The sequence below is a fragment of the Macadamia integrifolia genome, unplaced genomic scaffold (genome assembly GCF_013358625.1).
Source record: "Macadamia integrifolia cultivar HAES 741 unplaced genomic scaffold, SCU_Mint_v3 scaffold1016, whole genome shotgun sequence".
NCBI lineage: Eukaryota > Viridiplantae > Streptophyta > Magnoliopsida > Proteales > Proteaceae > Macadamia > Macadamia integrifolia.
In genome coordinates this window covers 246,229-262,333 of record NW_024868054.1, presented here as the reverse complement: position 1 = coordinate 262,333, position 16,105 = coordinate 246,229, and the positions used below count along the sequence as shown (strand labels likewise).

General features: G+C 37.7%; 1 non-coding gene across 1 annotated transcript; it reads right to left on the bottom strand.

The window, feature by feature from the left end:
- Positions 1–414: 414 nt before the first annotated feature.
- On the bottom strand, positions 415–521 carry LOC122062389. The gene has a single exon (XR_006134938.1). It is a non-coding gene; the product is annotated as a small nucleolar RNA R71 (small nucleolar RNA).
- Positions 522–16,105: the final 15,584 nt, after the last annotated feature.

The window sequence follows — 16,105 nt, the reverse complement described above, 5'->3', positions numbered from 1 at the left end:
CGTTTGCTCTCTTTAAAACCCTTCAATATGGGAGACCAACAACAAAACCCTTCACCTAAATCTCTAAAAGATAGGTTCTACCCTGCTAGAACAGCCCAACCTTCTTGCATAGTTCTACCACAAGCCCAGGGCAATAATTTTGAACTCAAATCTCAATACATCACTATGTTGCCCCACTTCCATGGGTTGATCTCTGAGGATGCATACCTATTTCTAAGGGAATTTGAAGAGGTATGTGTTCTAATTAAGATCCAATAGCTTTCTGATGATGCTGTTAAGCTTAGGTTAATCACTTTTGCATTGAAATACCAAGCTAAGAAGTGGTTGTATGGGTTACCCACAAATTCCATAACCTCATGGGAACAGTTCATAGTTGTCTTCCTTAAGAAGTTTTTCCCAACTCACAAGACCAATAAGCTTAGAAGTGATATCCTTCAGTTTAGGCAAAAGCCTAGTGAGTCATTTTCCAAACTTATAGAGAGATTCAAGGATCTACTTCAAGAATGCCCTCACCATGGCCTACACCTATGGCATTTATGTCAAATAATTTATGAGGGTATTGATTACCCAACTAAACAAATGATAGAGTCTATGTGCCCTGAGGGATTCACATCCTTTACAGATGAAGGAAAGGCATGGGAATTCTTACTTGACTTAGCTGACAAAATCCGTGAGTAGGAATCAACCCAAGAGAGTGAAAGAACCATAGGAGGAAAATGATATTTTGTGGATGGAATAGTAGCCAAGGAAGCCCATTTGGATAGCCTAATCAAGAGAATTGAGGCTATTGTTCCTAGAGAGCCATCATCAGTCAATTTGGTTAAGATTTGTGCTTGGTGCCAGTCCCCTGGACATCTCATAGAAGAATGCCCCAACACCTCTGGGGGCACTTCTAATGATAATGTTAATGCCTTATACCAGAATAATCCATATAGTAACACCTACAATCCAGGATGGAGAAATCACCCAAATTTCTCTTGGAATCAGGGCAACCAAGCAGGGCCTTCCAATTTTCATAATCAAGGTCAACCTAGACTCCAAAGGCCTCCCTTTGTACAACAATCTTTTTCCCAAAATACTTTTCTTAAGTCAAATGCAGGACCTCAGGCTAGTTTTCCTAGGGCCCCTCTCTTATCATCTTATCAGCAACCTCCTGGGTTTACCAACACTGAAGAGGCAAGTAGAATAAGTGACTTTGAAAAAAATATGGCCCTCCTCATGACAAGCCATCAAAATCTTACGAGAGAACTCACTCAAGTTGTCTCAATTATGCGTGAGAGGGAGAAATGAACTTTATCCAGTTAACCAGAGCCTAACCCTAGATCATCAGCCTGTTAGTTCACAAATATCAACTAATGCACCACGGAATATAGTACAAGGTCAGACCCAACAAAGACCCGCTAACCAATGTAATGTTGTTTATGCCCTTAGGAGAGAGTGCCAACAGAGCGTTCCTAAATCTTCCTCATCTATTACTCATGTTAACTCTCCTTCAGTTGAGGACACAAGTGTGCCTCTTGTTTTAGGTTCGTCTGATGAACCTAAAGATTTTTTTGAAACTAAAGGCGATTTGGTTGAGGAAACCAAAAATGATTCTTCTGAACAGGGGTAAATCCTTAATAGTCCTTATGTTCATCCTGTCCCATTTCCTAATCGCTTGATAAACAAAAGAAAGGCCGCTTCCATGGACAAAATTTTAGAAGTCTTCAAAAAGGTAGAAGTGAAAATCCCCCTTTTGGATGCCATATCCCAGATCCCCACCTATGCAAAGGTACTGAAAGATTTGTGTACTCACAAATGTATCACTAGTGTGCCCAAAAGGCGTTCTTGACAGGTAACATTAGTTTCATAATTACTCAGCCTATAGCAGCCAAGTATAAGGATCTAGGGAACCCTACCGTATCTTATGTCATAGGCAACACCTACATTGAGCATGCCTTACTTGACCTTGGCATAAGTGTGAATCTTTTACCTTACCATGTGTACAAGCAACTTGGATTGGGAGAATTGAAAGCCACTGGAACTACTCTTCAGTTGGCAGATAGGTCTGTTAAAATTCCTAAAGGGATGGTTGAGGATGTTTACTAAAGGTGGAAGAATTTATTTTCACTGTTGATTTTATTGTGTTAGATACCAAGCCCTTCTCAACCAAGGATGAGATCCCAATAATTCTAGGAAGACCATTCTTGGCTACCAGCAATGCATTAATCAACTACCGTAATGGTTTCCTAAGATTATCTTTTGGTAACCAAACTATTGAGTTTAACATGTTTAGGATAGGCAAGCAACCACATATGAAAGAAGAGATTAATATGATTGAGGATTTTCTAGATTTTTCTGATGATTTAATTACCAACTTTGATATTAATTTTGATTCAGAATTCCAAGATTGTATGGATGAGTTGGATAATGATAGTGAAAATTTCTTTTCTAAAGTCTTGAGTCTTTACATACCTGTGGAGCCCTTAGGACCCCTTTCCAACTCCATTTCCAAACCTTCCATAGTTGAGCCCCCTAAGCTAGATCTTAAGGAATTGCCATCTAATTTGAGGTATGCTTTTCTAGGGCCTGACCAGACTCTTCTTGTAATAATTTCTTCAAATTTGACTTCTAGCCAGGCAGAGGAGTTACTTAAAGTGTTAAAAGATAATAAATAAGCCCTAGGTTGGACCATGGCTGATTCAAGGGTATAAACCCTTCTATTGTGCAACATCATATACATCTTATGAAGGATTCTAAACCATCCACGGAACCCCAAAGAAGAGCTAACTCAGTGATGATGGAAGCTATTAAGAAAGAGATCCTAAAGTGCTTGAATCATGGAATAATTTATCCTATTTCTGACAGCCAATGGGTAAGCCCAGTTCACGTAGTGCCTAAGAAGTCTGGGGTGACTGTAGTTCCCAATGCCAATAATGAACTAATTCCAACCCGTGTCCAATCTGGGTGGAGAGTGTGCATAGACTACAGAAAACTTAATGTGGCAACCTGGAATGACCACTTCCCATTGTCATTCATTGACCAGATGTTAGAAAGGTTAGTTGGATATAAATACTATTGTTTTCTTGATGGATATTCTGGCTATAACCATATCCCAATTGCTTTAGAAGACCAACATAAGACCACTTTTACATGCCCATATAGAACATTTGCTTACAGGCGTATGCCTTTGGGCATTGCAATGCCCCTGCTACGTTCCAACGATGCATGATGAGCATATTTTCTAACATGGTCAAAAAATTCTTAGAAGTATTTATGGATGACTTTTCATCTCATGGGAATTCCTATTCTGAATGTCTTTATCATCTTTCTCTAGTTTTGAAAAGATGCATATGTAAGAATTTGATTTTGAATTGGGAGAAATGTCATTTCATGGTTAAATCTAGTATTGTTTTAGGCCATGTAATATCCAAGGAGGGAATAAAGGTAGATAGAGCCAAAGTGGATTTAATTGATAATTTACCACCTCCTCAATCTGTTAAGGACATCTGATCTTTTCTAGGGCATGCGGGCTTCTACAGAAGGTTTATTAAGAACTTTAGTCAGTTAGCCCGACCTCTCACTTCATTACTTACCAAAGATCAAACTTTTGAGTTTTCTAAAGAGTGCCTAGAATCTTTCAAACAACTTAAGAAGGAGTTGACCAATGCACCCATTGTTCAACCACCTGTTTGGACTGAACCTTTTGAACTGATGTGTGATGCTTCGGATTTTTCCATATGAGCAGTTTTGGGTCAAAGGATTAATAAGTTTCCCACTGTCATTTATTATGCTAGTAAGACCTTAAATGATGCACAACTCAATTATACAACCACTGAAAAAGAATTTTTAGCGGTTGTGTTTGCATTAAAAAAGTTTCAGTCTTACTTAGTTGGTTCACATGTGGTGGTGTATACTGATCATTCTGCTCTCAGATACTTAGTTCAGAAGAAGGATGCAAAAGCCCGTCTTATTATGTGGGTTTTACTTTTGCAAGAGTTTGATTTAGAAATTAGGGATAAAAAAGGAGTTGAAAACCTAATTGCAGACCATTTATCCCGGCTTTCAAATTCCTTGATTGTTGATTCACCAGTTAACGAGAACTTTCCAAATGAACAGTTATTTACAGTGTCCAGTGAACCATGGTTTACTGACATTGTCAACTTCTTAGTTTCAAGTGTGACTCCGGATCACTGGTCCACCCAAGATAAGTATAGGTTTCATTCCCAAGTTAAGCACTTTTTCTGGGATGATCTTTATTTATTTAAGATATGCCCGGATCAGATTATCCAACGATGTGTTCCTGATCATGAGCAATATTCTATTCTCTCTTTTTGTCATGATCATGCAAGTGGTGGACACTTTGGACCTAAGAAGACTGCCGCAAAGGTTCTGCAATGCGGATTTTATTGACCCACTCTTTTTAGAGATGCTTTTGATTTTTGAAAGGCTTGTCCTGCCTGCCAGTCTTTTATCTATATCAATAAGAGGAACATGATGCCCCTCAACCCTATTTTGGTAGTTGAGATCTTTGATGTATGGGGCATCGATTTTATGGGACCATTCCCTAATTCCTTTGGGAATTTGTATATACTTTTGGTCGTTGATTATGTTTCTAAATGGATAGAGGCCATACCTTATAAAACTAATGACCACAAAGTAGTGGTCCAGTTTCTAAAAGAGAATATTTTTTCCTGCTTTGGTGCACCACGTGCAATAATTAGTGATAGGGGTACTCATTTTTGTAATCGGCCTTTTGAGGCCCTAATGAAAAAGTATGGGATCACCCATAAGTTATCTACCCCTTATCACCCCCAAACTAGTGGCTAAGTGGAGATGTCTAATAGGCAGATCAAACAAATCTTAGAGAAAACTGTTAATCCCAACCATAAGGATTGGTCCCTTAGGCTCATTGATGCCTTGTGGGCCCATCGGACTGCATTCAAGACCGATCTTACTCAGTCTCCCTACCGTTTGGTGTATGGAAAAGCTTGTCACTTACCAGTTGAGTTGGAGCATAAGGCCTTTTGGGCCATCAAGAAGCTCAACTTTGATTTGTCTGATGCGGGAATTCATCGTAGGCTCCAACTATCTGTGTTAAAGGAACTTAGGAATGAAGCCTATGAAAGTTCTAGGATTTACAAGGAAAAGACCAAAGCTTTTCATGATAAGCACATTCTGCGTAAATCTTTGTAATTTGTGATAAGGTCTTATTGTACAACTCTCGATTGCATCTTTTTCCTGATAAGCTTAGATCCCGATGGAATGGCCCATTTATTGTCCATAATATATATCCCCATGGGGCTATGGAGATTTTGAATCCAGGAACAGGGGTAATTTCGAAGGTTAATGGTCAAAGTTTGAAACCATTCATCGAGTTTCCTAATACTGGTAGTGAAGAGGTCATGGATCTCCATGAACCTCTTTACATTGATGATTAACTTTTAATCAGGTATGAACCCCTTGCATTGTCTTCATTTTTAATTCTTTCCATGCATTGAGGACATTGCATGACTTAAGTGTGGGGGAGGGAAACCAGTTTTTGTTTTTTTTCTTTCACTTTGTTTTGTTTGTTTTTCTTTTTATTTATGAGCTTGCTAAGGATGAAGTCCTACTTTGGCTTTTGGCTAATGATCATACCATTCGGTTGCTTGAAGTATGAAAATAAAATTTTTGATTAAGGTACCCATTTTGAACGTATAAAAACCCTATTGAGAAGAAAGAAACAAGCATGTGTCTTGAGATGAGACTTTCTTTTGAAAAATAAGAGACCCCTGTTTTATGGTGATGGACCATATGTAAGTCTGTGGGTTCCTTGTACTTTTGATTTCGAGTTGAGACCTTCTTTTTAATTTGGCATGGGTTGACAAATGCACAATTTTAAATGAAATGTGAAATGTGGTATAAAGAAGAATAAGAGTTGATTCCCTTAGAACTAGACAGGGCATTGTGCCTCAAGAAGCGTGGTGTCTTGATCGAAATTCCTTGGGAAGAAACTTCTGAAGGAACTCTAGCATCACTGTCTTTGTAGGCATATGCAAAAAGCGAAGCTACATAGTAACTTAGGTGTCTGGTGTTTGCTCCACCATGTCATTTAGGCCAAAAGTAGTGGATAGGAATAGAGTTTAAGCGGAAAAAAAAAGGAGAAAAAAATGTGCAAATGTCATTAATGCTTAGTAATATGTTTTGGTCAAAAATGCTCCAACGCCTTAGTCATTGGTTCCCTATTTCTTCACAAATGGTTTTTCCTTAAGATAAAGATGTTTTAAAAGAGACGATGTGAGTTCCAAATTAAGAAATATGCTAAGGCCTGGAATTGATTAAGGGTAATAAAAGTTCAAGTGTGGGGGTCCCTTGTAAGAAAAATCATCTTTGCTCTAGATCGGTATGAGCCTTACCTTTAGCTAAGGTTGGGATTTATTTATTTTGAATTTTGGGTGTATATTCACTGCAAACACCCACGAGACACAACTCGTCCACTAGGGTAACTTAGGGGTTTAAAGGCTTGTTGCACATGCTAAATGCAACCGTGATTCCTACGAAAGTGAGTTAGGCTTTTTCTTTCATATCTTTATTTATTTATCTTGCTCGAGGACGAGCAAAAGTCAAGTATGGGAGAATTTGATGAGCACAATAATATATGAAATCTTAAGGATAAAAGTGTACATTTTGCCCCACTTTGGATAGTACTATTTTTGTTTTTCTTGTTTTTTTTTTTAGTTTCCAAGTCTACAAGAGAAAGTGCTTAAAGTGAATCAAGAACTAGTCCAAAGGTGGGACCCACTCATTGGTACCACATCCTCTCTCCTACAAAATCCTGAAGATTATTTTCTCTCCTTGCCACCTCACAAGATCTTGAAGATGCTATGCAGAGATTCTTTTCTGATTTAATCAAGATTGTAAGATATTGGTGAATATTGTAAGGAAATAATAGAATTTATTAATTTTGGAAACAGATTCTCTCTTTCCTCACACAATATCTCAGAGAATGAGGTTTTTTACTAAGATTTAATTTAATTTAATTTTCTTTCTTTTCTTAAAGAAGACTTGTAGAAGGAAGGAGGCAAGAAAAAAAAAACCCTATAAAAGCCCCTTCCTCCTCCCTCCTATTTTATGATTCCCCTTAGTTTATTTTCTAGTTTATGCTTAGTTTTCTTCTCTCTCTCCCTCTCTCACTCTTTAGTTTTAGTTCTTCTCTATTTTTGCTTTAATCACTTTTACAATAGTTTTTTATGTCAATTAATGCAAGCACTCTTTTATTCTTATTCAGCCTTTTATGTTTATGATTTATGCAATTGAATTGTAATTTTTAAAGTTATAGTTCTAGGCTTAGATCTAGGTGACAAGATCACGAGCCGTGGAGCATTTTTTTTTCAAGTTCAGTTTTTTTTTTTTAAGATTTGTTTTCTCTAGTATTAGAAATTTCAGATTTGGTTTATTCCAGATCTGGTTTTTAGTACTGGTAGTATCTCAAATCACCCAAGCTTTCAAGTTCAAGCATTGATTCAAGTAAGTAGGCTCCCTCAATAGTCTTCTCTCCCCCCTCTCATTTCCTCTTCTGACTACCCTTTCTTAATTAATTTAGGATTTTTATTTTCAGTCGTTACATTATTGCTATCCCTTTCCCCCAAGGTTCATGGCTAGTGTATGTGTTGGCTTTGCCCCTCTTAGCCATAGAACCATCAATCTATTGTTTTTATTTTAATTGTCTCCCTTTCCTTAGAGCCAAGTAGAGTAACCCTTGTAAGAGTGACTCTCTAGTCAAGTAGGGAAGCTTATATTATGATGCATCCCTTGGGCTAAATAGAGAAACCTACTTGTGAGTCTCTCTCTAGCTTTCTCCCCTTTCTTTTACTTTATTTTTATTTCAGCATTTTTTTATTTATTTTTTATTTTTTTAAATTGCATGGGTTATTTATTTTCAGTTATTTATTTATTTAATTTTAATTGTATGGCTTGCATCTTTAAATTCTTAGATGACGAATGGTTAGGACATTATTTTAGATACATATGTTTAGGATGGTAATTAGAATTAGATCACAACCATTAATTAGTTCACTTTCGCATTATTAAAAGAAATGAAAAAATAAAGTGGTTGTTCTCCCTGTGTTCGACCCGTAGCTACACTGATCCATACGCTTGCGGTTACATTTTAAATCCCAATACCAGCCTTTCCTCATTTGCTCATTTCTGGACCAAAGGAGGAAAGAGCGGAAGGAGAGGAAGAAGAAGAAGAGGAAGGAGGAGGAAGGAGAAAGTGGAATAGAGGTTTAAGCTTGAGGACCTACCCACCCACACACTCAAGGTAGGTCTCTCCCTCTCTCTACTTCATTTCCCCTGGTACTATTTTTCAATTTGTATAACCTAAGCTAAGTTTAGGGTTCCCCTTCCACATTGCTTCCACTTTTGAGCATGTAGATGATGGATCCATGCATCACTAATCTAAGCCTACCTAGCTTGTATGCATGAAATCCATGGACTCAAGTTCACATATTGGAGAAAATCACCTATTTGAGCCAAAGATGGATGATGGTTAGATCTCCCACTTCAAGACCTAATTACATGGGACCCTAATAGGGTAAAATGACCCCCATAGCTTGAATTTAAGATCTGGGCAAATGCCTTGACCCAGCGGATCCCGGCTGATCAAACCATCCGCCGATGGGAATTTTGATAGAAAAGTACCCCTCTAATCCATTCGTTGGTTACATCAATTGGTATAGGGACACCCGCCAGTAACATCAGCCGATTATAGTGTTGAAGTCCAATCCTAAGGCTGATTTGGTGCTTTGATGAGGAACCACTAGGAGTATTTTTGGAATATAATTAAGAGAAAATTACATGATTACTCACTTTTGGGTTTCTCTTTACAAAATTACCCACCAAAAGTTTCAGTTAACTAAAATACCCAAAATTAGGTTTCCCTTTACAAAATTACCAATTAAAAGTTTAAGTTAAAAAAAATACCCAAAATTGAGTTTGAGTTTACAAAACTACTCACTCAAAGTTTTAGCAATAAAAAAATACATGATTATATGTGGAAGATGAAGAATCACTATTTTGGGTAGTTTTGTAAATCCAAACCTGATTTTGGGTATTTTTTTTAACCGAAACTTTGGGTGGATAGTTTTGTAAACCCAAACCTAATTTTGGGTATTTTTGTTAACCAAAACTTTTTGTGGATAAGTTTGTAAAGGGAAACCCAAAAGTGAGTAATCATGTAATTTTCCCTATAATTAATGACTCCTATGTACATATTGGTTAGGCTAAATTCAACATATGCGAGAAGACTACATGGTTAACGGGAGTAGGTTGATTCACCTATTCGAGAAGAAGAGGTGAGTGGGTGTTGTGTTTAATTTATGAGTGTTTATGTTTGTAATTTTGTTTATGCATGATCATATTGTGATGAATTATTGTTATTGCATATGTGATTTTAATGGATCATGAGGAAAGAGAGCAGTTGAGGGTTTGGTTGATGTTGTTGAGATTGTGGTTATTGTGGTTGAAGTTGATGTGGTTGTGGTGGATGTTGAGGGACGAAGTGTGGCCGAGGTTCGTTCTGGTACTGCGTGCCCTGGGTGCATACATATTATTAACTAATGAGTGTATGCATACATGTAGAATGCATTTGGTTAGGATCACAACCTTAGTACTATAACCACTTTCCAGTAGGGGAAAGGTATTGGCTAATCCCAACTAAGGTAGGTCCAAGGTTCATTCTTGTGCGGGGACAATTGAGGGGTTACTAATAAGGGGCTTCCTTGGAGATTAAGGTTCTTTCTGGGACTGGGGATACCACTTATGTTGCGTAGCACTAATACCCATTATTGACTTAATATGATTGTTAGGTGTTGTATGATAAAAATAGATATACACTACATCATTAATTATGGTTGAGCATTTCATTTTATCATTAATTATGGTTAAGAATTTCATATCATTAATTATGGTTGAGCATTTCATTTCAATATTAATTATGATTGAGCATTTTCTTGCACCATTATGAATGTATATGCTTGTATACTCTCACCCCTCACTGGGCTTCATGAAGCTTATCCCACGTTTGTGTCCCCTTTTTAGATGGTGATACAGGTGTATAGACATTAGTAATTGCTGAAGCACCAGCCAGTGTGGTGGACTAATGGCCTCAGGAGTATGTAAAGCATATGAGGATTGTTCTTATGGAGCACTATGAAGATGATTGATATCATTTTCCATTCTTTTGATTTATTTTTTTTTTTTGTAATTATGATTTTATATTTTGAATAGTGTAGTTATGGTGGTGGTAATCTCATAACAAGGATTGTATTTATTATTTTAACAATTAGTGGTTCACCAGCTTGTAAATACAGTAAGATCTGACTCATTTCAATGATTATGTTAGATATCTTGTTATTTTGTGCTATTAAAGTATTGCATTAAGATCCTGGAGGATTGGTTGGCCAACTAATGGTGTCCAGGTCACACAACCTATACCTTAGTGAAGGTGGGGTATAACAAGTAGAGAGTAGTGTGGTGGTTCTTTTTGGAATCCATGGCCATAACCCGTCTCTCCTTCCAGTACAAAACTAAATTGGACCAATTACATAACTTGATCCTAGGTATGCCTTGCTATTTGGAGTAACAATTTTCTGGGTTATCTACTTGGTGACACCCCAAAGCCTCTTGAGGCTAGTACTAGAAACACTTGGTTGGCCAATGATGCCCTTATTCTGTCATTTCTCTTGCGTTCTATGAAGCCTGCAATCAGCCCAAACTTTGTCCCACTGAACTCTGGGAAAGAATTTACAGGATGCAGTTCAGCAAACTTATGCATAAGTATAAATTATGGGATCCAACTCAATGTCAAGTTTGTGAGATCACTCAAAAGGAATAGTCATTTACTACATACTACTCTACTCTCAATACTCTCTGACAACATTTGGACTTCTATCACCATATTCCAATGGCCTTTACAATTGATGCTAGTACTTTTCAAAAAAGAGCATGAAAATGAAAGAGTATATGATTTTCTTACTAACTTGAATCTAAAGTATGATCAGTTCTGAGTTTAGGTTCTTAGCAGAGATAAATTCCCTACATTTCTCCAAGCTTATAATTTGGTTCAACATGAGGAACACTGCCTATCACAACCCACCTTCAGATATACAAAGGTATGTGACCTAGACATATCCCTATGTCCAACCAACCCCTTATTGGATCTATGATACAGTACTTTAATGCCACAATCATATGAAGTAAAATGAGATCATAAATATAAACAACTGGTGAATTAGTTAATGGTGAACATGAGTGGGATAATTCTTGTCATAATCTTTCAATTGTCAAGATGCATAAGCAATGACTTTCCCATTTTGCAGCAACACACAATCCAAACCCAATCTGGATGCATCACTATATACTACCATTCCTGAGTTGCCATCTGGAATAGTAAGTACCGGAGCAATTACTAGTCTCTGCTTTAATTCTTGGAAACTCTTCTCACACTCCTTAGACAATTCAAATTTCACTCCTTTCTGTGTCAATCAGGTCATAGGGGTAGAAATGCATGAGAATTTTTCTATGAATCTTCGATAGTATCCTGCTTATTCCAGAAAACTACGAACCTTACCCATATTATTAGGTGCTTCCCAATCAAGAACAGATTTCATCGCTCCAAGATCCACTTTTATGCCCTTCTTTGACACAACATGTCATAGAAAGTGTACTTGGGAGAGCCAAAATTCGTATTTTATCTAATGTTGCCTATAACTGCTTCTATCTCAATCGTTATAGCACCAACTTCAATGAGCACGATGAAGAAGGTGTCCAACATGTCATAGACCACTCCGTTCATCAACTGCATGAAAACTACAGGTGCATTGGTCAACCTAAATGGCATATAAAAATTTATAGTGACCATGATGAGTTCTGAAAGATGTCTTCCTGATGTCATACTCCTTGATCTTGAGCTGATGATACCTAGATCTGAGGTCAATTTTGGAGAATGTGGTTGCACCTTGTAATTGATCGAAGACGTCATCAATTCTGGGCAATGGATACCGGTTCTTGATAGTCAACATATTAAGCTCCCAGTAATCTATACACATTCTCATAGTTCCATCCTTCTTCTTGAGAAAGAACATTTGGGCACCCATAGTGACACACTTGGTTAAATGAAACCCTTCTTCAATAAGACTTGTAATTGTTCATTTTATTCCATCAACTCTGAAAGTGCCATCCTATATGGAACTTTGGTTATAGGTGCTACTTTAGGGACTAAGTCAGTGATGAACTTTGTTTCTCGATCTGAAGGCACTCCAACTAAGTCTTCAGGAAATATATTTACATAATTCTTCACTACTTCTATTTCCACTAAAGACTTACTTATCATTGTTGTGTCCACAACAACTGCCAGATATGCTTCACATCCTTGATCCAACAATTTCTTCACCTGAATTGCGGATATGACCAGCTTCTTGGACTTCATCACCCTCTTTCCCTTGAATATGAATTCACCCCCATCTTGAGGTTTGAACACAATCATCTTCTCAACACATAACACACATGCTCGATAGGTGGATAATCAGTCCATGCTTAAGATGACGTCAAAGTCATGCATATTTAACTTGATTAGATGAGAAATCATGTCCCGTCCACAGCCTTGTACATGACATGGCTCATACACCTCATCCAATCCTATTTTATCTCTTGTAGGCGTGCCAAATACTAATTTGTATGTTAAACTCTTTAGCTTAATACTCATCTTGGCAGTAAAAGTCAGAAATACAAATGGATGTAATGCACCCGTATCAAACAATACATATGCAGGTATCATTGAAATCAACAATGTACTTGTGACAACCCCAGGTGAAGACTTAACATCCTCAGTGGTCAAAGAAAATACTATCCCCTATGGTCTGGCTCCCTATTGTGCTAGAGCTAGATGAGTAGCTATTTGTGGTTGTGCTAGTCTAGGAGGTCCTACAACGGTCTCCTCTATGGGCATGTCCTGGCAATGTGACCGGCTTGTTGACAGATAAAACACTTGTAGGGTCCCACTTGTGATTGTGTTGTTGCAAGTCTAAATTGTTGTGAAGCTTGACCTACCTCTGGTCTTCTAAACTGACTAGGGGCTATATTAGAATAAACTCCCCTACCACTTATTCGGGTGAGCTCCCACCAATTGTAAGCTTCTCCTTATAACATGAACACTACACATGTTACCTTCTATTCATCTGTGCTTCCCATTGCATAAAAAATCTTCTCCATTTGCTTTATCCACGACTCTGCAACAAATGGATCAGTAGACACGCTATTAAAGGCTGGAGGGTGAATCTTTTGAACTCTACTAACATCTGGGCAGGTCTACCAGCACCGCCACACCGATTGTAATAAAAAATAACATCGATATTCCCCTGTTGTCTAGCTGGAGCGGGTGGTACATCGACACACTCTACCAGAGGGGGTGGAACCCTTTCCACTTTAGGTGGGGGGTGGGGCTAGAGTCAGATTGGCTACTGGTGGTGGTGGAGCAGGATCACCCATTAACTCAGTCAAGGACCTAGTTAATCCTCCCCTTCTTCTTGGAGGCATCCTCACCTGAGTCCAAGAGAACATAACTATTACTAACCAAATACTTAACTCCAAACTAAATAATTTTTAAGTTCATTCTCGTTCTGTATTCCTAGGCCATCAGGTTTCTAGGGTCGCATGTTCCTAGACTCTATACTCTGATACCATGTCTGTCACGACCCAACCCGGGATAAGGGTGTGGTCACGCCCTCGCGGGCAGTGATCAAAATGATCAGAATTCTAAACCAAGCATCCATGTATAGTTCATAACATTCCATCCCATACATTTAAACCTTCAAAACCTACATAGAGTTCTATTACATATCAGAGTTAACAGGATCAAACCCTAGTGGCCAAAATATTTACAATCCAAATTCCCAAGTCCTCATTTATACTTGGTCAATATTTACATTAAGCTCTCTTAACCATTAAGAGTCAACAAAAAGAAAAATGATAAAAGATTTCTTCTTTTGTTCACCATCAATTTGTAGGCTCTTTACCAGCCCTATAGCCCTGACCATTACCTATGGAAAAGTTTGTATAATAATGGGGTGAGCTCGACAGCTCAGTGATTAATCCCCGCCCAAACAATTCCACATCGGACATGCACATATACTTATGAAACAAACCAATCAATCATTATCATTTATTATGTTTGTAAAATTCCAACCATAAAAGTGTCTATTCCATACATTTTCCTTGGCCCCTAGGCATAATTGGTCCTCACCACAAGGTCTCTTGAATTTAATCTCACCAAATAAGCCTCTTGGCAATGGGTGACTCACCATGTTGTCTCTTGACTAGGTCTCACCCAAGTGTCTATTGGCACCTATGCACCTCACCGTGCGGTCTCTTGACCTCGGTCTCACCAATTATGTCTTTTGATCGGATCTCACTCAAACACGTCTCTTGGTAATTCTCAAAAACATAATATGACCCAAAGCATTCTTAACATAAATATATGTCCATCATTACAATATGCAACTCAATCTCATCATTGAATTTCACTAAAATTGCATCAACATGCTCAACATCATCATATGCACATAGCATGCATCACACCATTCATAAGCTATATACATATACGAGGAAATCATCAAAGAAGGAAATCAATCACTTCGATTCTTTAGCTATAATGTTAGTATAATAGGGGTCGTTGCTTAGAGCAATGGCTAAGGGCTCTTTCTTCCTGCGCAATGGTGTGGGTTCGAGTCCTGGGAACCAGCCTCTCCGTAAAGGGGGTAAGGCTGTCTACCTGTATACCCTCCCAAAACCCTGCTTAAGTGCGGGAAGCCTTTGTGCACTACGTAACGGCCTTTTATAATGTTAGCACAATGAACTCATAACATGTCAACCATTCCATAGTAATCAACAAGACAAATTCTCAATAACCAATCATAGAATGACAAACATCATTGTTCTTTCAGCAATGTTCAAATTTAAGGACATTTTTGTCCCTAAAACAAATAGTTTCAGAGAATGATTTCTTTTGAACATATTTATATCATCGAGTTGTGAATCCAACATCACTAGAATCACCTCGATCCGAGCCTGGATGGAAAACTTATAAAAAAATTTTGCAGTGTGTTTTCTATAATTTTTCAAACAGCTATCCAGAAATTTAATTCTGCTCTCGGGCAGAATTTATGTTTCCACTTCAAATGAAATTTAATATCACGTAGAAGATTAGTTAGACAGTACCTATTTCTATCAAAGCTGAAGCTCTGTGAGTCTAGTTTCTAAAACACTTAGAATAAAATAATTAAGAGTTACTATGAAGAAGTTATGGCATTTTTACTGAACAAAGGTCTGTAGGTCAGAACAGCAAATCCAAATCTGATATGGATTTTAGGTTCCGAACTTCCCAAATTTTAGCTCAAGTCTTTGAGCCCATTCACATGCATTCCATAACATACATGAATACTTCATCCAAGGTCCATCTAAGGGTAAAATTTTACAAGTATTTCTAAAATAAAAATATGTGTTTCATTACACTAACCTGAAGTGGATTAGAGCCTAAACTGATCAAGACCTCCTAACTCTTAGAAATTTCCAGTTTTGAACTTTGTTTTCTCTCCAATCTCCTTCTCCCTCTCTAGATTCAAGTTTGAGCTATTGTAAAATCCTTTACAAGAACCTCATTCTCCTCCTTGATCATCTTCTTCCTCCTCTCTCTTCCTCTCCATTTCTTGAGCTCATTCTCTTCAACATCTTCCCTTTTTCCTTCCTTCTCCTTCTCTTGATATAGTAGAGGTAGAGTATGAGAAAGAAACTCACAGGCTTACCCTTCTTTCAATTTATCGTTGCCCAATTTAAGGACTTGTGAATTGACTAAATTATCCCTTGATTCATCACTTGCATGGCTTTCAAACAATGACACCTATATTTTAATGGTACCCTTATAATTTGTGTTAATTTATTCCAACCCCTCTAACTTTTGAAGTATTATAATTTACTTCACTTGAGTGAAAAGACGATACTACCCTTCTCCACCTCTACTTTAGCAAATAGGCATCAATGCATGCAATAATTCTTTTACTATTCAAGGAATCCTTAAATAGTGACGTTC